The sequence below is a fragment of the Callithrix jacchus genome, chromosome 1 (assembly GCF_049354715.1).
Source record: "Callithrix jacchus isolate 240 chromosome 1, calJac240_pri, whole genome shotgun sequence".
NCBI classification, from domain to species: Eukaryota; Metazoa; Chordata; class Mammalia; order Primates; family Cebidae; genus Callithrix; species Callithrix jacchus.
In genome coordinates, this window is record NC_133502.1 from 99,531,341 (window position 1) to 99,556,970 (window position 25,630).

The 25,630-nt window shown below is 39.7% G+C and overlaps 1 protein-coding gene across 14 annotated transcripts in view; it reads left to right on the forward strand.

Moving 5' to 3' along the window:
* Positions 1-25,630, forward strand: part of FRMD3 (FERM domain containing 3) — a 398,735-nt gene that overhangs the window by 135,728 nt on the left and 237,377 nt on the right. For 6 of the 14 annotated variants that reach the window (XM_078367702.1, XM_078367708.1, XM_035303838.3 and 3 more), the window contains exon 1: positions 23,704-23,821. The exons of the other annotated variants lie outside the window; for them this stretch is intronic. The gene's annotated coding sequence lies outside the window, so the exon portion shown is untranslated. Of the gene's footprint in view, positions 1-23,703; positions 23,822-25,630 lie in introns of those variants that run through there. 14 annotated transcript variants of the gene reach the window in all.

Below are 25,630 nucleotides of genomic sequence, written 5' to 3' on the forward strand. Positions count from 1 at the left end.
CTCAGCATCATGAGTAGGCAAAGTAGGTTTTTATAGCTCCATTGATCTCAAATTTCAAAATTGTGCCTCTGGGTGAAATTTAGTGACTGTATTTATAGGATATTATTTAATGTTGATCAACATAAATAAATATTTTCTTGTGCAAGGAGGTATTCTCTGCTGCAGAATTATTAATATATTGTATTTCATATTGATATATCATAGTGTATGTATAATATATATACATAATATATGTTTATACATGCATAAAATGTATGTATGTATGTATGTATGATCTATAACATACACATTAATATATTAGAATCTGGTAAAATAGCTCTTTTTTTCCTAAAATTGTTTGAAGGTGTTTAAGAATCATTGACCTGGAAGAGAATTTCAATTCTCTTGGTTAAATTCACCTAATTTTTTGCAGATAAGCGATCTTCATGTGTGTGCAAAATGTATGTGAATGACACAGTACCTCAGTGTCTGGATGGGGGTTGGAATTCGGGTCTTCAGATGTTTATCCTAGCATTTTTTCTACTACTTCCCACTAACCTGTTCCTTCTTTGCCCTTCTTTGGTTGACCTGAGTCATGTCTGGGTCATGGGAATCCTGGAAACAAGCACTTAGTGATTCCAGACAATAATTTCTCTCTATTCCCAAAGTAGGGCATCAGTGCAGGTTGCACTGGAAATTCAAGGGGCTTGACAGGAAAGCCAGCTTTAGGTGTGAGACATGATGTGTCTCTTGTTCAGAATTTAATGACTGGGAGAACTTAAATGCTTGCAAATTATTTTTCTTGGTTTTAATGAAATCACTTAATTTAATTAAGTGCTATGCAGCAGGAAAGAACGATGCACTGTTTATAGATCTCTCATCTTAAGATCAACAAGGAACTGGAAAATCAGTCATGTGCTTGCTAAATTATTTACGAATTACTCTGAGGTCTAATAAGATGGATGCTCGTGTTGAAGGCAAACCAGCTGATTTTCCACATCAAATTACTGAAGGACATGTCAACACCAGAATTCTCAACTATAAGTACATGGAATTCTACATACCAGGGAGCCAATAGCAGGAGCATAACTCAGATTTGTTTTCTGCACAGACTTTCTCAGCCCCTCTGGGTGGAATTTGGATTTGGGTTCAACTGTCTGGTTTTGTCTCTAAGAGAATTTATTAGTGAAAACCCCAAATAGAGCTATGATCAGTACTTGTTTCTCTGGTTGAGGCCTTTGGGACAGAATTACAGCAGACCTCCAGTACACATGGAAGCTAAGGCATTGACATGTATTTATTTAATATCCACAGCAGTGAACTTTCTATCATGTTTACCTTTTTGATTATCATACTATATGCATCTCTAGACCGATATGTCTATAAGATGGAGTGTTTCTCTGTATTGTTTCCTTTTACAACTTCCTTGATTTTACTAGGATGCAGATAATATTGCCTAAGCTGGCATAATTTCTCTTTTGGTAGATTTGATACTCTTACAAGTCTAATCATTGGTATTTCATACCTCTCTAAAATTGGCAACAATGATTGGGCACAATGGCTCATGCCTGTAATCCTAGTACTTTGGGAGGCTGAGGTGGGTAGATCACTTGAGGCTGGGAGTTCAAGACCAGCCTAGCCAACAGGGCAACACCTTGTCTCTACTAAAAATACAAAATTTAGCCAGGCACAGTGTTGTGTGCCTGTAATCCCAGTTACTTTGGAGGCTGATACATGAAAATGGCTTGAGTGTCAGAGGCAGAGGTTATAGTGAGCTGAGATTGCACCACTGCATTCCAGCCTGGGCAACAGAGTAAGACCCTGCCACAAAGAAAAAAAAAGGGCAACACATTTGTAAAGTACCTGTGTCTATGTAGGACTCACAATTTGTCTTTCCCTGTCTCTTGCCACATTTCCCCTTAATCAATTGGGGGAATTTGATAACTCAGAAAAATTCCAGTCCCTACATTGTATTCTATATGTCGGCAAGGAATGTTATTTAGAAACATGCTCAAATGTGTGTCGTAGACTTCCATAAGATCCCCTCATAGCTAGTGTGGAAGCATATAATGAACACTTGATCTGAATAAACTCTTTAAAGACATTGATAAAGGATGTCAGAGGAAAGATTTGAACTGATTATTAAGTTGACCTTTAAATGTATTCTTTTAAGGAATAAACACTTATCCTTAATCTCTGAAATTTTTATCAGAAATTTTCTCTTGCAGTGAGAGGAATTGAGCAGATTCTCTTTAGTGCCTCAGGAGGCCTATTTGCTGTTTTTTGTTTTGGGTCTGATTCGATGGGCCTCCCTTTATTCTTGTAAACTTACTTTGTTGCTGCTTTTTTGTTTTAATAAAACAGACTTTTCTATGTGTATTTTATAGATAGGATGTTGGTTCTCAAGACGCTCAGTGAAAAAAAGAATTCTGTGGTCAAGTACCTTTGGGAAACACTACAGCTCCCTTCTTGGTGATCACGGTGATCTGATTCTATCCTTAGAATCAGAAGCTTTTCTTGTTTTTTTTTTTTTTTTTTTTTTTTGAGACGGAGTTTCGCTCTTTTTACCCAGGCTGGAGTGCAATGGTGCGATCTCCTGCCTCAGCCTCCTGAGTAGCTGGGATTACAGGCACGCGCCACCATGCCCAGCTAATTTTTTGTATCTTTAGTAGAGACGGGGTTTCACCATGTTGACCAGGATGGTCTCGATCTGTTGACCTCGTGATCCACCCACCTCGGCCTCCCAAAGTGCTGGGATTACAGGCTTGAGCCACCGCGCCTGGCCCAGAAGCTTTTCTTGAAACACTTTTCCCATGGCCCATGGGGGAGTGTACAGGCTCAGAACATGCCCTTGGATTCTTTATAACCAACACATTTTTATTTTTATTTTTGAGATAAGATCTTGCTCTGTCACCTAGGCTGGAGTGCAGCAATATGATCCCAGCTCACTGCAGTCTCAACTTCTTGGGCTCAAGTGATCCTCCCACCTTAGCCTCTTGAATAGTTGAGGCTACATGTGCATGACAACATGCCCAGCTAATTTTTCTAATTTTTTTTTGTGTGTGTGGAGATGTGGTCCTAGGACGTTGCCGAGGCTGGTCTCAAACCCTGATCTTAAGTGATCCTCCCACCTTGGCCTCTCAAATTGCCATATCCTCTTACTATCTATGGTGCCACAAGTTACATTTGTATCAGATAAGGTTTTAGTTGCAGACATTATAATCCACAATAGCTCATTTAAACACACAAGGATTTAATCAGTGGTTTAGACAGCTCACAGACTCACTGGTGGGGTTGAAAATGCAGATCCTGAGCTGATCTCTTGGGAATGACTCTGTATTAGTCCATATTCATACTGCTTAAAGAACTACCAGAGACTGAGTAATTTATGAAGAAAAGAGGTTGAACTGACACATAGCTCTATGGAAAATTTGCAATCCTGGCAGAAGGCAAAGGGGACACAAGAACCTTCCTCGCATGGCAGGATGGGAGGAAAAGAGCAAAGGGATAAATGCTACAGAATTTAAAAACAACCAGATCTTGTGAGAACTAATTCACTGTCAGGAAGGCAGCAAAGGGGAAGTGTGCCCCCATGATTCAATTACCTTTCACCAGACCCCCTGTACAACATGTGGAGATTACAATTCAACGTGAGATTTGCGTGGGGCCATAGAGCCAAACCAAATCAGACTCCAAAACCACACTCCAGAACCAGATTACTCAAGGTGCTGCCACTTCTGCCATCAAGGAGCTGGCTGCCATGCCAGGATGCCCCTGCAAAAGCTCCTGGTCTGGAATCATACCTTCTGCCACCTTCTAAACTTGTAAACACACTGCTAATATGGCTCCTGGGGGAGGGTGTTGGCCAGTATTCATGCCCAGATTCTTTGACTCAGATTGGTTGGCTGGTGACATCTGTGTTCCTTCTGCCTGTGTGTTTGTCATGCCCTTCTAGCTAACTGAAGCACCTTTATTTCTTCCCTTCTGGTTAAACTGCCATCATCTCTCCCTTGGCGCATAGCCTAGGATGACTTACTTTTTCTTTTCTTTTCTTTTCTTTTTTTTTAATTGCATTTTAGGTTTTGGGGTACATGTGAAGAACAAGGAAGATTGTTGCATAGGTACACACATGGCAGTGTGATTTGCTGCCTTCCTCCCCATCACCTATATCTGGCATTTCTCCCCATGCTATCTCTCCCCAACTCCCCACCCCATGCTGTCCCTCCCCTATTTCCCCCCAACAGACTCCAGCCTGTGATGCTCCTCTCCCTGTGTCCATGTGTTCTCATTGTTCAACACCCACCTATGAGTGAGAACATGTGGTGTTTGATTTTCTGCTCTTGTGTGAGTTTGCTGAGAATGATGGTTTCCAGGTTCATCCATGTCCCTACAAAGGACATGAACTCATCCTTCTTTATGGCTGCATAGTATTCCATGGTGTAGATGTGCCACATTTTCCCTGTCCAGTCTATCATCGATGGGCATTTGGGTTGGTTCCAGGTCTTTGCTATTGTAAACAGTGCTGCAGTGAACATTTGTGTGCATGTGTCTTTATAGTAGAACGATTTATAATCCTTTGGATATATACCCAGTAATGGGATTGCTAGGTCAAATGGAATTTCTATTTCTAGGCCCTTGAGGAATCGCCACATTGTCTTCCACAATTGAACTAATTTACACTCCCACCAACAGTGTAAACGTGTTCCTATTTCTCCACATCCTCTCCAGCATCTGTTGTCTCCAGATTTTTAATGATCGCCATTCTAATGGGCATGAGACTGTATCTCAATGTAATTTTGATTTGCATTTCTCTAATGACCAGTGATGATGAGCATTTTTTCATATGTTTATTAGTCTCATGTATGTCTTCTTTTGTAAAGTGTCTGTTCATATCCTTTGCCCACTTTAGAATGGGCTTGTTTTTTTCTTGTAAATCTGTTTTAGTTCTTTGTAGATTCTGGATATCAGCCCTTTGTCTGATGGGTAGATTGCAAAAAATTTTTTTTTTTTTTTCCTCTTTCATAGGATTTATTGTCAAAGTTAGATGAGTCAACATTTTTAATATTTGTTTGGCACTCAAAGGTATTTAATAAATATTAGATATTATTATAATATTTATTGTGTGAGTTTTTAAAAAATGCTAATATATATAAACAACTCATTAATTAGTCATAGCCTAGTTCCTAGGACATAGTAATGACTGTGTAAATTGTCTTCTCTTCCTCCTCCACTTTCTCTTTTTTTTTTTTTTTAAATTTTTTATTGGATTATAGGTTTTGGGGTACATGAGCAGAGCATGCAAGACAGTTGTGTAGGTACACACATGGCAGTGTGCTTTCTTTTCTTCTCCCCTTCACCCACATTTGGCTTTTCTCCCCAGGCTATCCCTCCCCACCTCCCCCTCCCACTGGCCCTCCCCTTTTCCCCCCAATAGACCCCAGTGTTTAGTACTCCCCTTTCTGTGTCCATGTGTTCTCATTTTTCATCACCCACCTATGAGTGAGAATATGCGGTGTTTCATTTTCTGTTCTTGTGTCAGTTTGCTGAGGATGATGTTCTCCAGATTCATCCATGTCCCTACAAACGACACAAACTCATCATTTCTGATTGCTGTATAATATTCCATGGTGTATATGTGCCACATTTTTCCAATCCAGTCTATTATCAATGGGCATTTGGGTTGATTCCAGGTCTTTGCTATTGTAAACAGTGCTGCAATGAACATTCGTGTACATGTGTCCTTATAGTGGAAGGATTTATAGTCTTTTGGATATATACCCAGTAATGGGATTGCTGGGTCAAATGGAATTTCTAATTCTAAGGCCTTGAGGAATCGCCACACCGTCTTCCACAATGGTTGAACTAATTTACACTCCCACCAACAGTGTAAAAGTGTTCCTTTTTCTCCAAATCCTCTCCAGCATCTGTTGTCTCCAGATTTTTTAATGATCGCCATTCTAACTGGCGTGAGATGGTATCTCAATGTGGTTTTGATTTGCATCTCTCTGATGATCAGTGACGATGAGCATTTTTTCATATGATTGTTGGCCTCATATATGTCTTCTTTCGTAAAGTATCTGTTCATATCCTTTGCCCACTTTTGAATGGGCTTGTTTGTTTTTTTCCTGTAAATCTGTTTGAGTTCTTTGTAAATTCTGGATATCAGCCCTTTGTCAGATGGGTAAACTGCAAAAATTTTTTCCCATTCTGTTGGTTGCCGATCCACTCTAGTGACTGTTTCTTTTGCCGTGCAGAAGCTGTGGAGTTTCATTAGGTCCCATTTGTCTATTTTGTCTTTTGTTGCCAATGCTTTTGGTGTTTTGTTCATGAAGTCCTTGCCTACTCCTATGTCCTGGATAGTTTTGCCTAGATTTTCTTCTAGGGTTTTTATGGTGCCAGGTCTTATGTTTAAGTCTTTAATCCATCTGGAGTTAATTTTAGTGTAAGGTGTCAGGAAGGGGTCCAGTTTCTGCTTTCTGCACATGGCTAGCCAGTTTTCCCAACACCTTTTGTTAAACATGGAATCCTTTCCCCATTGCTTGTTTTTGTCAGGTTTATCAAAGATTGTATAGTTGTATGTATGGTGTGTTGCCTCCGGTGCCTCTGTTTTGTTCCATTGGTCTATATCTCTGTTTTGGTACCAGTACCATGCTGTTTTGATTACTGTAGCCTTGTAGTATAGTTTGAAATTGGGTAGTGTGATGCCCCCCGCTTTGTTCTTTTTGCTTAGAATTGACTTGGCTATGCGGGCTCTCTTTTGGTTCCATATGAAGTTCATGGTGGTTTTTTCCAGTTCTGTGAAGAAAGTCAATGGTAGCTTGATGGGGATAGATTGCAAAAATTTTTAATCATTGTGTTGGTTGCCGATTCACTCTAATGACTGTTTCTTTTTCTGTGCAGATGCTGTTGAGTTTGATTAGGTCCCATTTGTCTATTTTGGCTTTTGTTTTCTATCAATGCTTTTGGTGTTTTCGTCATGAAGTCCTTGCCTACTCCTATGTCCTGAATGGTTTGGCCTAGATTTTCTTTTCGGGTTTTTATGATGTTAGGTCTTATGTTTAAGTCTTTAATCCATCTGGAGTTAATTTTAGTGTAAGGTGTCAGGAAGGAGTCCAGTTCCTGCTTTCTGCACATGTCTAGCCAGTTTTCCCAACACCATTTATTAAACAGGGAATCCTTTCCCTATTGCTTGTTTTTGTCAGGTTTGTCAATGATCAGATGGTTGTAGATGTGTGGTGTTGCCTCTGAGGCCTCTGTTCTGTTCCATTGGTCTATATTTCTGTTTTGGTACCAGTACCATGCTGTTTTGAGTACTGTAGCCTTGTAGTATAGTCTGAAGTCAGGTAGCATGATGCCTCCCGCTGTGTTCTTTTTGCTTAGAATTGACTTGGCTATGTGAGCTCCCTTTTGGTTCCATATGAAGTTTAAAGTGGCTTTTTCCAGTTCTGTGAAGAAGGTCATTGGTAGCTTGATGGGGATAGCATTGAATCTGTAAATTACTTAGGACAGTATGGCCATTTTCACAATATTGATTCTTCCTAACCATGAGCATGGAATGTTTCTCCATCTGTTTGTGTCCTCTCTTATTTTGTTGAGCAGTGGTTTGTAGTTCTACTTGAAGAGGTCCTTTATGTTCCTTGTTAGTTGTATTCCTAGGTATTTTATTCTCTTTGTAGCAATTGTGAATGGTAGTTCATTCTTGATTTGGCTCTCTTTAAGTCTGTTATTGGTGCATAGGAATGCTTGTGATTTTTGCACATTGATTTTATATCCTGAGACTTTGCTGAAGTTGCTTATCAGTTTCAGGAGATTTTGGGCTGAGACAATGGGGTCTAAATGTACAATCATGTCGGCTGCAAATAGAGACAATTTGACTTCCTCCTTTCCTAACTGAATACTCTTTATTTCTTTTTCTTGCCTGATTGCTCTGGCTAGAACTTCTAATACTGTATTGGATAGGAGTGGTGAGACAGGGCATCCTTGTCTAGTGCCAGATTTCAAAGGGAATGCTTCCAGTTTTTGCCTATTCAGTATGATATCGGCTGTCAGTTTGTCATAAATTGCTTTTATTATTTTGAGATACGTTCCATCAATACCTAATTTATTGAGAGTTTTTAGCATAAAGGGCTGTTGAATTTTGTCAAAGGCCTTCTCTGCATTAATTGAGATAATCATGTGGTTTTTGTCTTTGGTTCTGTTTATGTGGTGAATTACATTTATAGACCTGCATATGTTGAACCAGCCTTGCATATGTTGAACCAGCCTTGCATATGTTGAACCAGCCTTGCATCCCCAGAATGAAGCCTTCTTAATCATGGTGGATTAAGAAGCTTTTTGATGTGCTGTTGCAATCGGCTTGCCAATATTTTATTGAAGATTTTTGCATCTATGTTCATCAAGGATATTGGCCTGAAGTTTTCTTTTCTTGCTGAGTCTCTGCCGGGTTTGGTATCAGGATGATGTTGGCTTCATAAAATGATTTGGGAAGAATTCTCTTTTTTTGGATTGTTTGGAATAGTTTCAGAAGGAATGGTACCAGCTCCTCTTTGTATGTCTCATAGAATTTGGCTGTGAACCCATCTGGACCTGGGCTTTTTTTGGTGGTAGGCTCTTAATTGCTGCCTCAACTTCTGCCCTTGTTATTGGTCTATTCAGGGTTTCAACTTCTTCCTGGTTTAGGTTTGGGAGGAGGCAAGTGTCCAGGAAATTATCCATTTCTTCCAAGTTTACTAGTTTATGTGCATAGAGTTGTTTTTGATTATCTCTGATGATGGTTTGTATTTCTGTGGAATCTGTGGTGATATCCACTTTATCGTTTTTTATTGCCTCTATTTGATTATTCTCTCTTTTCTTTTTTATCAGTGTGGCTAGTGGTCTGTCTATTTTGTTGATCTTTTCAAAAAACCAGCCCTGGATTTATTGATTTTTTTTGAAGGGTTTTTTGTGTCTCTGTCTCCTTCAGTTCTGCTCTGATCTTAGTTATTTCTTGTCTTCTGCTAGGTTTTGAGTTTTTTTAATCTTGCTCCTCTAGCTCTTTCAATTTTGACGATAGGGTGTCGATTTTAGATCTTTCCTTGCTTCTCATGTGGGCATTTATTACTATATATTTTCCTCTAGACATTGCTTTAAATGTGTCCCAGTGATTCTGGTACGTTGTGTCTTTGTTCTTGTTGGTTTCGAAGAAGATCTTTATTTCTGCCTTCATTTCATTATCTAGTCAACATTCAAGAGCCAGTTGTTCAGTTTCCATGAAGCTGTGTGGTTCTGAGTTAGTTTCTGAATTTTGAGTTCTAATTTGATTGCACTGTGGTCTGAGAGACTGTTTATTATGATTTCTGTTCTTTTGCATTTGCTGAGGAGTGATTTACTTTCAATTATGTGGTCAATTTTAGAGTAGGTGTGATGTGGTGCTGAGAAGAATGTATATTCTGTGGATTTGGGGTGGAGTTCTGTAAATGTCTGTAGATGACTTACTTTTTTCAAGAGTTCATCCTCAGCAGCTTCTGGCTTCAAGAATTTTTCTATTCCATAATTTCCTACCATATTTCTTGTGTCTATCAATCATTGTCTTGTAATAATTTTAAAAATTCACATTTCCTATCTTACTGAGTAGCTTGTAATCCCACTTTGTACACCTGCCTCATTCCCTAAACCTAGTGGAATTTACTGTTTATGACACACACACATATATATTTGCTGTTAGTGATACAGAAATATAATGGCTAAAAGTGCAGAGTCTGATTTTTCTTGGAAAATCCTACCCGCTGTCTCAGGCATTCTAAATAAATGTTTAATGGATGCTCTTGACCACCTCAAAGACACATTAGAATAGCAACCAATGTCTTCAAGAAAGAAAAACTCTGTCCGTTATTATTTTGTGAATTGTAAACAGTTGTAAAATGCTTTCCAGTTTTTTTGTTGAAATCATCTTGTGGGGAATTGAGCAAATAAATATTTTTCAAAGTTTTCAAACAGATGGGATGCTACTTCCAAAAATGTACCCGGTAGGAGTTTCCTGTAAATGAACGCCTTCCTCGTGCATAAGCCTTGTCAGTGATGGCTGAGGACCAAGTAATCATGGAGACAGCAAAGAGCCATGAAAGAAGATTTCCTGGCAAAATAATTTGCTGTCTTTTGTTTTATGTTTAATTTGATAGGCTTCCCTTCATTGTTCTTGTAAACTTACTTTGTTGTTTTTGATTTTTAAAAAAATAAAACAGAATTTTCTATGCGTATTTGGTTCTCAAGACGCTCAGTGAAAAAAGAGTTCTGTGGTCAAGTACCTTTGGGAAACACTGCAGCTCCCTTCTTGGAGATCACAGTGCACATTAGCATATGAGGAGCTCAGAGAAGAACTGCTGGAAAGAAGAAACTAAAATAATTTTTTTCAGCCTTCAGAGTTTCCCTTCCTTATTAGTTTGGGGGCCCTTTCTTTTTCATGTTACATTTGACTGTCCCATAAAAATATTTTTAAATCGAATGCCCTGGATATTTTGGGCAAATTAAAGTTTTATACATGGAATTCGGGTTTAAATAAACCATAGTACCATTTAGAAAATGTAGAATTGGACTCTTTCTAATGTGAATAGTACCCTCTTCCATATTTTAAAAAACGTAATCTATATGATCTTATGTTCATTTCTCTTTCATGGTGCTATTGTAGTATATGGTTTGCCTGTATATGGATGATAGCTTTCTAAAAATCTCTTTAATCATCATTCTAAAAACGTTGCAAGCAGAATTTCTTTTATAGAGAGAACTGTACTTTTGAAACAATCTACCTGGAGAAGTCATGTTTCCTCTTTATATATTTTTCCCTAAAATCCCTCTAGCTACAGAATTAAATTGATCATAATCCTTAGTTCATGACACACTTGCATCATTGGAATATGCAAGGCCTCCCTTTTACTTATTTGTTTATAATAATGTAATGAGCATCTAGAAACCTACTGCCAAATACAAAAGCTGGGAGCTTAACAGTAAAGTGACATCTAACTATTTGTGCCCTCCACAATCCCATCTTTCTGCTTCCTCCTACCTGGGGACCATCATCCTGGTTTCAGAGTTCATCATTCCTTTGCTTTTCTTTCTATTTAGTCTTCTTGCATCTATGTGTTTTCGTGTAAATCATTAAAAATATTTAGTTGTTTTTCAGTTTATAAAATGGCTGTATCCCACTCTATGTAATCTTTTGGAACTTACCTTTTTTCACTTAGTATTACGGTTGTCCTTCAGTGTCCGCAGGGGATTCGTTTCAGGACTTTTGAAGATATAAAATCCAAGAATGCTTATATTCCTTACATAAAGTAGATTGTATCTCCATATAATCTATGCATATTCTCCTGTATCCTTTAAATCATCTATAGTTTACTTATAAAACATAATACAATGGAAATGCTATATAAATAGTTGTTATACTATATTTTTTATTTATATATTTTTTATTGTGATAGTGTTGCTTTCTAGAATATCTTTGATTGGAGGTTGGTTGAATTGATAGATATGGAACCCAGGGATATGAAGGGCTGCCTGTACAATATATTGTTACATTTCAGTCACATTGCTGCATATTGTTTTAGTTCATTTGTTTTGAGTGCTGAATAATATTCTGTTGTGTTAATGGACCACAGTTTATTCATTTGCTGTCCTGTTTGTGGGCATCATGATTGTTCCTAGGATTTTACTGTGTGAATGTGATGTTATGAATATTTTTGTACATGTCTCCTGTTGTACTTCAACAATAATTTCTTGTGGCATATATCTAAGAATGGAATGGTACTGCTGGAGTGAAAATATTCTAGGAGGTAATATCACAACATTTCCTCAAAGGTTGCACTAATTTATATGCCTGCCAGCAGCATGTAAAAGATCCTGTGGTTCAACATCTCTCCAACACTTAGTATTGTCAGACTTCAATATTTTTGCTTATTGAATCATTTAAGGTGATATCTCATTGTGGACTTGACTTACATTTTCCTACTCACTACGGATTGTGATTAGTTCTTCCTTCTTTTCTTTTCTTTTTCCTTCCTTCCTTCCTTCCTTCCTTCCTTCCTTCCTTCCTTCCTTCCTTCTTTCTTTCTTTCTTTCCTTCCTTTCTTTTCTTTCTTTCGACAGGGTCTTGCAATCTCGCAGGTTGGAGTACAGTGGCCCAATCATAGCTCATTACAGTCTGGAACTCCCAGGCTAAAGGATTCTCCTGCCTCAGCCTCCCAAGTTAGCTAGGACTACAGGCATGCACTCCCATGCATGGCTAACTTTTTCTCTTCCTCATTCCCTCCTTCCCTTCTTCCTTTCTTCTTCCCTCCCTCTCCCCTTCCCTCCACTTCACTTCCTTCCCTTCCACTCCCCTCCACCCCACCACTCTCCACTTCACTCCCCTCCACCCCACCTCCCTCCACTTCCCTCCCCTTCTTGCTTCAAGGTCTCTCTTTGTTGCCCAGGCTGGTCTTCAACTCCTGATTTCAAGTGATCCCCCACCTCATTCTCCTAAAGTGCTGAGATTACAGGTGTGAGCCACTGTAACTGGCTAGCTTTTCTTTTTATATTGGCCATATTTGTTTCCTCTCCTATTACGTGCCTGTTTGTGTCTAGTTTCCATTTTGCTATTGTGTTTTTTGTATTTTTTTATTAATGTATAGTTTTTTATATAATTTAAAAATAATCTGTTTGTTTATTCTTTTATTCAATTACTCATTTAATAATTATTGATTAAGCCATGTGCTAGGGACCCGTAGCGCATAGGTACAGACTCTGTATTCCAGGGCTCATTTTCTAGTACAGACAAATAAGTAATTACAACATAATATGCAGAAGCTCTGTCCAAGGGACCCTGGGAAACTGAGGGAGATGCCTAACTCTGTTTGAAGGCAATCCTGTTTAAGGCTGAATTATACTGCATGGTATATGTATACTGCATTTCAAACTTTATTTGTCAGTAGATATTTGTGTTGTTTTCACTTATTGGTTTTTCTGAATTATGAGGCTGTGAACATTCCTGTACACAGGAACTTTTCCAGTTCTTATTCCCAATTCTTTTGGGCATATACCAAGAAGTGGAGTTGCTGGGTCCTATGGTAATTCTGTGTTTAATTTTTTGAGGAAGTACCATACTGTTTTCCACAGTGGCTGCACCATTTTACATTCCCATCAGCAATGCACAATTTCTCCACACCCTCCCCAACACGTGCAGTTTTCTGTCATTGTTGTCATAGTAGCTATCCTAATGGGGTGAAGTGGTACCTCATTGTGGTTTTGATTTGCATTTTTCCAGTTGATTAGTGATGTTGAGCATCATTTCATGTGTCTCAAGACTCTTGAAAATCTCCTGAAAATTATGGGTTTCTGGATAGAAAAGTATAGATATGTTCACCATATTTTGCATAACAGCTAAGGGGAAGGCATCACAAGTCCCTGAAGCCCACAGGGGAACAATTGACCTAGGTTTCGAGCCCTTCTTCTGGAAGGAACACTGTGGTTAGGTCGTTCTCCCCAAGCCATTGCTATAAAGAGAATGAACTGCATGGTTTTAAAGTTTGTTCAGATGTGTGAGAAATTGACCATTATAAATTGAAATATAATTCTTTTGACACAGGAGCTTTTGTTCTTCATGATGTAGTTTTTGGGGTGAGTGAGAAGAGAAAGAAGGGAAGCCAGTCCTGGGAAAATGAACAGGGTTCTAGTTCAATAGAAGTTTGTCTAAACAACAGAGCAGGGCAAACGTTTGGTATTTTAGGATGAACCCTTGTAAGGAGGCGAGAGTCTGCTGCCTTTTCTCAAATCGAGAGCTGAAACCATACTGGGAAAGGGTGAGTCATATGTGAATTCTTCTAAGGAAAGGTCCAAACAAGGTCTAAGGCTTAGAATGTCTAAGCTGAGTGAGGAAAGTGTGGGTAGCCTGATAGCAGAGATGGGAAGTCCAGGCAAAGAAGACTGGAGATTCAGGGCCAGGCAGCTAGTAAGTAAGTCATGGATGAGATCTGGAAGCACTGGAGCAAGGGAGAATACTCCTCCTCTATAGGATCAATCAATTAATCCTAGTGTGTGAGACAAAAAATCTTTTCTTCAGTAGTAACAGAAACTTGATTTGGGAAGGCCTTGGTGATTGCAGGAGCTGATCATCTGGAGAGGTGGTTCTCAACCTTGGGTGCTTGTTATAATCACCTGAGGTGCTTTGCAAATCCCTGTGGCTCAGACAGGCTCCAGACTCATTAAATCAGAATCTCTGTGGAGGGAGATGGAAACTAGGCATCAGTATTTTCTAAAGCTCTCCAGGTGACTCTAAAATGCAGCCAAAGTGAGAACCTCTGATTTAGGGGCAGGCAGTCAGATAGTTATTATACAATCCTAATTGGTTCTCAAATAATTTTGAACCTGGTGGAAACCAGGCTGCTGAGTCGAATCATTTCTTCCATTTCCCTCCACTCATTCAGGGGAAGGCTTTCTTGGCCTACTTGTCAAAAGTGCCTACACTGAGCCAGTACTTTTCAAACTTTTATGTGCATACTAGGCTCATAACCACTGAGTTGATTTTACTTATTGTTTTATTCATCAGATTATTGAAAGGTGCTTACTACCTGCAAGATACTGTGCTGCTTAGGTAGTGGGTATGTGGTTGTGGACACAAAAAAGACATCCCCTGCCCTCAAGGATCATAAAATCTAGGAGAAAAGGCAATGAACCCATTATTCACTGAAAACTTACCTAAATACAATTAAGGTAAGGGCCACAAAGGAAAAATGTAGGCTTCTATGAAATCCTTTGATAGAGAGCCTTGATCTAGTTAGTAGGACATGCTTACGACTCATGGGATAAAGAAAGCCCCAAGAGACCCATGTTATGTTCCGATGCTCACTCTGGCTGTGGGAACCTGTTGACTTCTTCCAGTTGCACTGGATATATTTAGTGTACTGACCCTTCTTTCCTGCTGTACATTTTCCCATGGTGGCCTCAGCCATTCCTTGGCTTTCTTTATTTACTAGATCTCAACTTCTGCCTCTTTTCTGAGCTCTAGGTTCAGGTTTCTAATTATTGAGGCATGTCTCCAACTAGTAGACATGCCAGCATCTAAAACCCAAAATATTCTGGGAACTCTTCACCTTCTTCACTAAACCAGTACTTCTTCAATATTTCTGACAGTGTCATCACTGTTCTTTAAACCAATGAGGCAAAATTCAACATTTTCTTTTTTCTTTTTTTGAGTAGGAGTCTCACTCTGTTGCCCAGGCTGGAGTGCAATGGTGTGATCTCTGCTCACTGCAACCTCCCAGGTTCAAGTGATTCTCCTGCCTCAGCCTTCTGATTAGCTGGGATTACAGGTGTGTGCCACCATGCTCAGCTAATTTTTGTATTTTTAGTAGAGACAGGGTTTTGCCATGTTGGCCAGTCTGGTCTTGAACTCCTGACCTCAGGTGACATGCCCCGCCCTTGGCCTCCCAGAGTGCTGGGATTACAAATGTGAGCCACGGTGCCCAGCCAACATATTCTTTTAACTACTTTACTATTGTTGGTCCAAGGATACAGCACTTATTTTTCATATGGGGTCTGAAATAGGGGTATATTTCATTGGCTTGATTCACAGGTGACCTAAGTTGAGTAAATAGCCCACTGTAGACACTCAGTGTATGTTGTTTTACATAAGTGAGGCCTGGGGGGAGGAGGAAAAGGACCTGTCACTCATTTTGTCTGTGTGTTCTTGCTAGATATTTTATGTACCTTAGCTCATTTATTCCTCCCAATAGCTTTCTAGAACTTCATTGAGGCTTGTAGAGTGTCCAGAGAGTGTGTGATAACAGCATATAAACTTAGTTTTTTTTTCCAGTTGCAGACAACATCATGTTCTTTTGCTAGGCTTCATACCTTGTACATGGTTAAGTGATCTCTAAACTCTTAATATTATAAAAATGTTTGAAAAATAAAAACTCTCTTAAATATTAGCTATGAATGTTTTTTCCTCAATTTTGGAAAATGTATTAATAAATTCTATCTGATGAAATGAAGCTTAGTTACTTTAAAACAACTGTGTCTAGCCTGCATCATGTACTCAATACATATGAGTTCCCTTTCATAGATTCAAATATTCTGTTTTGATTTGCTTTGTATTTTCCTGTCTTTTTCCTTTTCATGTTCTACCCTGGGCATTTTCTATTGAACTGTCATCTTCTATATCACCAATTCTCTCTTCAGCTCAGTCTTTTTGCTGTAACCCATCGATAGCATTCTTAATTTCTTCTGTTACATTGTATTTTTTCAGTTCTAGAATTTCTATCTGATTCATATATATGAATATATATATTTTGGCTCTTTGGTGAAATTATCTTGTCATCTATTTCTTAAACATGTTAATTATTTTAAAGTCTATGCCTGATAATGCAATATCTAGATTACTTGTGAGTCTGTTTCTATTGTCTGCTTTTTTCCTGTTGGTTCTATGTCTTGGTATGCCTGGTAATTTTTAATTGAATGTTGGGCACTATAAATAAAAAATGATGGAGACTCTTGATGGTATATTCTTCCACCGAGGAGTGTTCTTCTTGAGCTTCTGATAGGCGGTTAAAATTTTTATAATCTCAGTTCAATCTTCCTTACCTAGGTGTAGCCCTTCCTTACCTAGGTGAAAGCCCATATTGGATACCCAGGTCTCTCCATTTTGGTAGGCCCTGAACTCCAATTACTATATCTTCATCAGTGGGGACAGCTCTGCTTAGTTTATCATCCCTCTAGAAGCTGTTTTCTGTTTTGCTTCCCTTCTTTCTGCCTGTGAAATTTACACATCAGTAAATGCCTCAGTGGTGGTGGTGGGGAGAGTGTGTTGAGTGGCTTCTGTGTGTCCTTACTTTGGGAGTTTGGACTTTCAGGTTCTGGTTGTCTTGGTAACTCCTAGATGCCTTCAAAGCGATGTTTATTTCTAAATTTTATCCAGTTTTTAAAATATGCTTGTCTATTATGGCTGGAATGAGAACTTGTATTCTTTGCTTTTTAGGCTTTAAAATGTAAGTAATGAGATTTCCTTCTGATTCATCAGAGTGCCCCAAAACAGGTTGTCAGTTAGGTGTGCAGGTGAGAGATTATTGTTTGACTTGCAGTCTAGTCTGCTACCTGTTCATCCCACAAGAACCTTTGATTTTTCATAAGTTTTGCTTTGCATTCTGAGGAGGAAACTTGAAAATTAGTGCATTGAATATTATTTATGATATCAGATGTAGAATGGTTGTTTTATTTAGCAGGGAGCAGATTTAAATAAATGATAGAGACAGTAACTCAGGAGGCTCAGATCCCTATTTTGATCTTCCAGATAGTAAGGAAGAACAGTGATTCTTCCACAAAAAAGGTGAAGGCCATGATGATTTCTAGTGGCTTTATCATGCTGATATGTTTGCTGTACTCTGTACTTCTGAGGGGTTGCAAATTTGAAAGATGTGGTAGTGATTTTTTTGACGTGTTTTTCATGTTGTTTTTGATATATATGCATAGATAACGTGTATGTATCTAAACACACACATTGTACACAGCCCCTTGTTTTGTATCCCCTTTTGCCAGAAAAGTATTGAATGCAAAAACCTAAGCTTTCCTCAGTCATAACCTCAGGGAAAGGAAAGAAAATTTAAAGTCAGAAGTTGTTAACCTGAGCAGTTTATGGCTGTAAGATTTCATCATCTTACTGTCTTATCTGGTATAGTTACATCTGCCCCAATTTATTTATTTTTCTGCTTCCTTCTCTGCCAGCAATGAACCTGGAACTAGAAGGAGGCCAAGCTGCTTTCCTTGTGGTAATTATGAGGGAGGGCCCCCAGCTCTTTGGACGTTGGCATGAGTGCTTTCCTTTGGGGGGCGGTGAATTTCCCTACTTCAGTTCACTAACTAGCCCATCCATTTGCCCTCTTCCTCCTCTCCTTGTTATTCTTGTTGGCAAAAGTGTATGATACCTGCTCATCCCAGAAGAACCTTTGGAACCTTTGCATTATTCTTCCTGTAGAATAAAGTGTAAGATGCATTTTCCATTTCTAAGATAGAAAAAGTGTATGATGTGCTTTCTGTTTCCAAGAAACTTGCAGTTTACTTGTGGGGAAAGTCAAATAAACATGAACATTGAAATATCAGTGGAAACAATAAATAGTAACAGAAGTTAATAAAAGACAAAGGGCTAAATGAAATGCACAGAACCTGCTATAGAAGGTAGATGAAGGGAGGACTGAACTGGAGTCATGTGGAATGATTCTGTGGACCTGAGTATTGGGAGTTCTTACGGATTTAGAGTTGGCAAGAGCAGGTGGACATTCTTGGCAGGGAGACTGGAGTGCACAGGGGTGGGGGATTGGGAAGGGGCAAGGTGGGCCAGGGGCTTGAGAATGTTAGTGTAAGAGTCTAGGGGCTGGACTCCTGCGGTGGAGAGAGAGCCTTCAAATGCCATTTGCCAGGTTGTGTTTGGCTATTCCATATACAAAGGGGGAACATCTGAGTCTTTGAATGAGGAATATAATGATTAATTTAGGAGGTTAAATTGGCAGGATGCAGAAAGAGTTGGAAGGGGAAATATTGTAAGCATGGAGCCTGGGAGGTTTTGTGACAGTCCTGGTAAGTGTGGCAAGGGTTGGTGACTGTGGAAGGGAAATGAAGAGGCAGATGAGAGAATAAATAGTTTTGAAAGAGCGCTCATGATTTGACTGGCTACGAGGAAGGCCTATTGGCATTTTACGTAAATGCAAATTGTGTGTATTTGAGGTAGTCCAGCATAAAACTATCAACAAAGATATTTTATATGAAAAATTTAGAAATAATCCCCAATCCTTTCTTCTCATCTGTGTTAGAGTCATCTGTCATGGCACAGGTTTTCACACTTTGAAAAATTGATCCATTCACACAAAAAGTGATTTTTTAAGTAAGAAAATCTGACTTTTTGTTGACACAATGCTTTTTAAAGTTAGAGATACGTTCTCCTGAAGTAAAAGGCACTGAATGGATATTGTGCTGGCCCCTAGTAAGAGGAGCTGGGCTGCGCTGCTGTGGCGTTCCTTTGGGTGGTATTCTACTTTCCTGATAGCGTAATCATCGTTTCTGGATCCAGAATGTCTCCTCTGCCACCTAGGTAAATGCCATCTGGAAATGTCAGATCCCATAGGGTCACTGGGTAAGCCACTTACTCCCATGTATTACTAACCTTTATTCCTGATGAGTGTTTCCTGAGAATTATGCTTTAGGAATGCTGCAGGTGTTATTTCCCTCACCCTAAGTCTTCTCTGAAGCTCATAGCACACATTAGCTTATTTATGCTCTGCAAGTTGGGCAAGTGAACAGACTAGTATAGTGTTGTTGACTCCAGCTTTTCCTCTACGTACTTGACCATGGAATGCTATTTTTGCACTACACTTACTAACATCTGGGTGGTGAATTCTGGGGAAAGTAGGGCTGGGAAGTGGAGTTTTTCCCATTTTCCATCTCTGATAGCATCTCTGGTAGTACCCTAGACCCTTAAATGAATGAGCAAATGAACATTCACGAGGCCCTTGCTCTGTGCTGTCACTATACAAGGTGATTCACACGTATTCTTACATTCAGACCTCAACAAGCCACTTAGGTAGATTTAAGGAAACAAGGCTTAGATGAGTTAGGACACTTGTCCAAAGTTAACACTGTTAGGAAATGACAGGCGGGGTCCAGGTCAACTCCAAGTCCAGTGTGGAATGCCATTGCTACCTCCCTGGTGAGAATTTTGGGTTCAGTCAATAGAACAGCAGCTGTTTCATCACAGAGGTTTCATGCTTTACCACTTAAACAAATACAAGTGTTTCTGTTAGTAAAATAAACCTCCAAGGTCTTCTCAGAGACCATCTAGCCCATTGTGGTCACAAAAGAAGCTTTGAACACAAAATTCGCGGTAATTGGTTTTCAGCCCTTTTCCAGGAAGAGGATGAGTCCCTGTAGTTCCTGATGCTCTCTCTTCCTTTGTGCTGAGCACTGTGGGCTTTCCTGGACCTACTCAGCCAGGCTTGCCTCCCTGCACTCAGTTTCCCCAGCTGGTGTTCCACCCACCCTCACTGACCTGCGACTGTGTCCTCATGCCCGTCTGAGTGAATGATTGTTCAAAATTGTGAAAGAGGAACTCAGTCATCTGCCGAGCATCTTTGTGTAAGGCTGGATATTGACATGAGAAAATGAAGCAGAGCTGTGCAGATAATTGCCTGTTTTTCCAGTTGCCTAATGGGTTGTTAGACTCCCTGATAGACCTAGGAATTTATGAGTTGCCTAGAATGTTTCAGTTCCTTTTTCCTGCTTCATCTTTTCAGTACTTGTGCCAGTTTGGCCAGCAGAGCAGAAGGCCAGAGCTGTTCTCTGCACTGTCAAATCTGTTCTGAGCCTATCATCTTGAGGGAGTGCATGTTATCCATCTTTCATCCTCAATTTCCTCTCACTTGTCTAGAAGCAGAAGGATGCCACCTTCTCCCCCCTAAAATTGGAGCTTTATGAGATAGAGTTAGCCGTGAGCAGTTTTCCTCTAGCACTGAGGCAGGACTATTAAACTGCACTCTGCTGTTTGCTTCTATGTTCTATTAGTAACCATTAATTAGTTTTAAAGACATAGAAACTAAACAGATGGAGGAAAATGCTCCAACTTGTCTAAGATCACATTTTTCAGTCACTTTTATTGCATGTGAAGGCAAAAGAGAATCACCCTAAAATGAAATTCACAGGTTATCTCCAAGTCGTCTTTGAATAATCCAGCCTGCAAACATTCATTTATTATTCATCTGCAATGTGCAAGGCACCATGAAAGATCTTTGACATCAAAAATCATTGTATCACATCCTACCAGATTAGCTTGTGTATTCTATTCATGAATCCGGACCTTCTGATTGGGACCCTTCTGGGACATCAAAGGTCAGCCTCAGGGTTAGGCACGCATTGGTGTGCAGAGGATTTGAAAAGCTATCACAAGGCAAGGGGATTTTTGAGGCTGACAGTTCAAATCTAGTCTCTGGCAGTAGCATAGCCCCTTAAACAAATGAGCAAATAAACATTTACTAGTCCCCTGCCCTGTGTGCCGCTGTGCTAGATGATACATGTATTCTCTCTTAAATCTCAAAACAACCTTCTGAGAGAGATCTGAGACAATTGAGGCTCAGATGAGTTAGGGAACTTGTCTAAGCTTATATAGGAAATGGCAGGGTAAGGACTGGAGCCCAGATCAACACTAAGTTCAGTGTGTGAGCCCATCACTACATCTCTAACGGGAAGTTTGGGTTCAGTTCAGTAAGTGCAGTGAGGTGAGATCAAGAGCCTTCTCTGGGCTTTTCTAGATGTGCTCCAGTGGAGAGGGAGCTACAGATGGAGCTTTGGAGCCGCTGGAGTCTGGGACTGTGCTGCTTAGGTGTTCCCTGAGTGATAGAAATTCTCATTAAAAAAAAATCTTTTAAATTTGCCGCATCTGTTTCTCCTGGAAAACTGGAAATGGTTATGAGTGCATAGCTCCTCTCAGCCAGATTTAATGGTTTCAACACCCTGGATCAGCTGTACTTTAAAAAGTACAAATGGCTGGGTCCTACCCACAGAGTTCCCTAGCCTGGGAATCTCTACTTTTATAAAACTCCAGGGGATTCAAATGTGCATCAGAGTTTGAGAACTAGTGGACCAGCAGCTGCTCTTTCGGGCATTCTCCCCACCCCCCATCTTAATTTTCTGAGACCTCACATTGGTAAGGAGCCACTGGCTGCATGAGTTTTAATTATTTATGACCATGGAGCCTTTACCTGACAATAGCTAGTTCCTAATTCCCATCTCAGCTTTGAATTTCCCTCCCCTCCAGTTTAATGTGTTTTTTTTTTTTCTCTCTCTCTCAAATAAAAAAGGATGTTGTTGCTCTTATTTAATTCCATGTTTTCCATGAGGTGGTTCATGTATTCTTATCAATGACTTTTAAAAGGTGCAAAAGGTTTTAAGTTTCTCCTCCACAAGTGAGTGATAGCCTCATGAATAAGAGATGACTCCTTTTTCTGACCAGGCACTTCCCTGCTGCCCTTGTACTCTGTCATTTGACTTTGACATTTTGACAATTCAAATTCTCCATGGCCCTTGACCTGTAGATATACCATCTAACGACTGTCTATGAAGCATCTGGCTTTCTTAGAAGTGGCTTTGTCAGGTTTTGAGTGAATCCCTACTGGATTGATTCTGGCACAGTTGAGTTCTGTTAGCGTGACCTGAATAGTAGTGAACCCTCAGCAGTGAACTGCTACTTACCATCATGGTGATGAGATTTAATTTTTGTTTGCCTCTGTTGTTGCTTTAGGTGGCTTTATTTGCTTGGCGACGGATTGTCTCCAGCCAGTGTAAGTCTTTATCCCTGCTCTCATCCATATCTTGCTGTATTTTAGTTTAACCTCCTTTGAATGCTTTGCTGGGTAGTCAGGCCGTTGTAGAACACATTGGGGCAGCATATCTGGATTAGCTTTCGTGGTAGCTGCCTCCCAGCTCTGAGCATTCCAGTATTGATCCTTTTATGTGACTGGAATGTTTGGATACACTCATTTGGTTATCATGCTGTCAGGGTTTCAAGGTGGAGCTGGAAGTCAAAGCCACAGCCATGATACGGCTAGTTGGCTGCTGTCATGGGCTTGGCTCCAAAGAGGAACCTCCCTGCTCCTCTCCACTCTCCTCCCAGATTCCGTGTTGCCAGGGCTGTCTAGTCCTTACCTTCTCCCCGATAAAGGCTTATGGTGATAAAATGCTGTATTTTCCCTTTCTGTTAATTGCCATAAAGTTTCCATGGACATGTTTACTAATCCTGCTATCAGGAAGGATGGGAGCAACTTATCAAGCCTCAGATTTTCTGAGGAATCTGGGACAGTAGCGATTTGAAGAGCTGGTGACAGAGCTGAGAACTAAATCCAGCAGGACTTGACTTGTCTGGACCATAAGCTTAATTAACTCCTCATGGTTAATAATGAGAAAAAATGAACCTTTTAGGAATCTGAAGTTTTGTCTGACTTGATTGACCTCACTGTACTGTTCTTTGTGGTCATATGCTTCCTGAGTCATTTGGTTCTGATATCTGCCGACCTGAAATTCCTGGCTTTATTATTTCTCTCCATATAGCAGGGACTCAGTTAACATAATTAGAAAATGCAGCTTCCAGTGGTTGTTATGGTTTTGGTGGGTGATATTCCTAGAAAAGATATAAATAGAATGACTTATGTCAAATCTATTCTTTTATATAGATCAAGTTTGTAAGAAAGGACTGGTTACTGACCTTGGATCTAACTTTCAATTTTTTATAGAAATGGTTTCAAATGAATAGAAAACCTTTAATTTCTTAAAGAATTGATTCAATCAACTTATATATCCATATTTAATCAATTGGGCTTAGCTCTATGCAATGCCATTGTAGCCTGTTGTCTGACAAGATATGTTACTGACAATGGACTCATTTTTTGGGTGATGTCTTTATTTCCACTGATTGTTTTTTTTAGAATTATCCTAAGAGTTGCTAGTAATGAGGCCTAAGTATGATCCATCCTTGTCTAATGTCTGATAGAGAAACAGAAAAGCTTGCATCTTAATATGCAGCAGGTTCTTGAACAATTAAAAGTATCTCATGTTTGTGACTTCTTTAAAAAAAACATCAAACTATTTACTGTGACAGAAATTAGGAAATAGGAATTTGGTGGCAGAAAGATCTCTATGGGTAAACAATGCAGTATTCAAACTGCGGCAAGCTTGGATTGGAGCCCTAGAGCTCCCAGAGACAGAAGACGAGATGGCGGTATTCTAAGGCACTAGCGGATCACAGCACCACAAATCCCTTCTGTCTTGGCAAGGCCAAGGAGGCCTGCTTGTGCAGCTTTCAAAGGTATGTGTCAGTCAGCTAAAATGTAATCAACTCAGGTGTACTTTTATTTAACATAATGCATGTCATGGGCTACTCTGCAATGTTTTGCATTCTTTTCACTGAAACGAATTAGAAGGAGATGTGAAACTCAGGAAGGTCTCTTTTGCAGAGCTTCTGACAGGTATCTTAGAGGAGCCTTTTAGTTCCACTTAATGGCCTTTTAAGAAACCAAACCAGAGCTTTCTGTTTTATTATCTTTCCCCTTAGAGGAACATTTCTCTAAATTCCTTTGGTAATAATGGTTCTGAAGGTGGTTCTTTTCCTGACCAATGCACAGAGAACAGGCTCTCTGCCCCTGGGCTTCCTGCTGAGGTCAAGATCAAGATGTAATTATTTAAAATTGGCCAGGCAACATATTTTGGTTTGGATCACAAATGGAATTTTCTCCATAATTTGTACGAGAAATCTTTTTTACCATGAATGCTTTATTTTCTGTTAGCTGCATGGCAAATAGGTTGGTGGTTTCCCAAAGGATTAACAAATTTGAAATTCTTTTGATTGTTTGAGTCTGCTCAATATTAAGATGCAAGGCTAACAGTTCCTCTGTCAGACCTAGGTCTGGGTATCTGTTACTTATTTGCAGTGAGGGAAAAGATAGGTGGAGCCTTGCCTGTCAATGTGCAATGTGATATTTCTAGCTCCTCTTGTTTATTTAGGCAGAACTAGCATCTTTTGGGGTGGTCCAGATTCTACTATTTTAAACATTCTCCCAGACATTCACTGTCTCTGTCTTACTGAGCAACTGGACATTTTGTAGTTAACCTCTCACACATGACCTGTACACAGGTGCACCTGCAAAGGTAGAGAGATGTTGGGATTTCCGTATTCTAAACTGCTCACAGGGAATCACAATTGAAGTTCAACATGGCAGAGGTCTGTTTTGAAATGATACACCTCCAGGCACTGTTTCGAGCTCTCATTATTTGGCTGCACCAACTGGCACACATTTCCTTCACAGTCTTTTCTAGGGTACCTAGGAAGGTGGCTCTGAGAGAGTGACTTGGTGGAATCAAGCATCTGTTAGGCAAACACTCAGCACACGGTGCTTAAACTTGCTCTTTTTCCTGATGAACATATTGAGATTCCTTTCTCAGAAATGTGTAGCATAAAAGGTGCGACTGAAACTCAGGACTTCGGGCTCAGGAAGACTGTGAAACTCAGCTTCCTAGCCTTCCTGTTTGCAACAGGAATTTGAAACCAAACAGTTTTCCCACCCTGGTAGGCAGTCTTTGTTGCCGGAAGAAGAACTCATGTCTTTTTGAGGGATTTTCCCTAAACCAAAGTGCAAATTCTTAAAGAAGTAAAACGCAGGAAAACCAAACCCACCTCTACTGATCATGGTAATTTCCTAGACAGGTGTTCTGCTTCCCTCGGTGATTATAGAGAAGGCCACTAAGGGCCAGACTGAATTCCAGAGTCCTGATAGCAATGCTTATCTTCTCTTACTTTCTTTTTGTTTCCCTTTTGGACTGGATGCTCATGGTGCTCATGTTATGGGGTATTGATGAACCCAGGTGCTGCAGGAAGCAAGATTGTCGGTGGATGTGAAAGGAGATGAGGAAATTCCGAGTGGTAACTATTTCTTGTTGAAAGTCCCAGAGTGATCTAAGTAGATGGGTCCTTAAAGGCACTTCCTGATTTATCTAAAGAGCCTAATTGTGAGTTTTGTTGTTGATCAGTTTAAAGCTCATGATTAAGACTTTTTCAAATTAAAAAGTTTTTTAAATGAGTTGAAAACAGCTCCAATAGACTAGATGAAAAATAAACAAT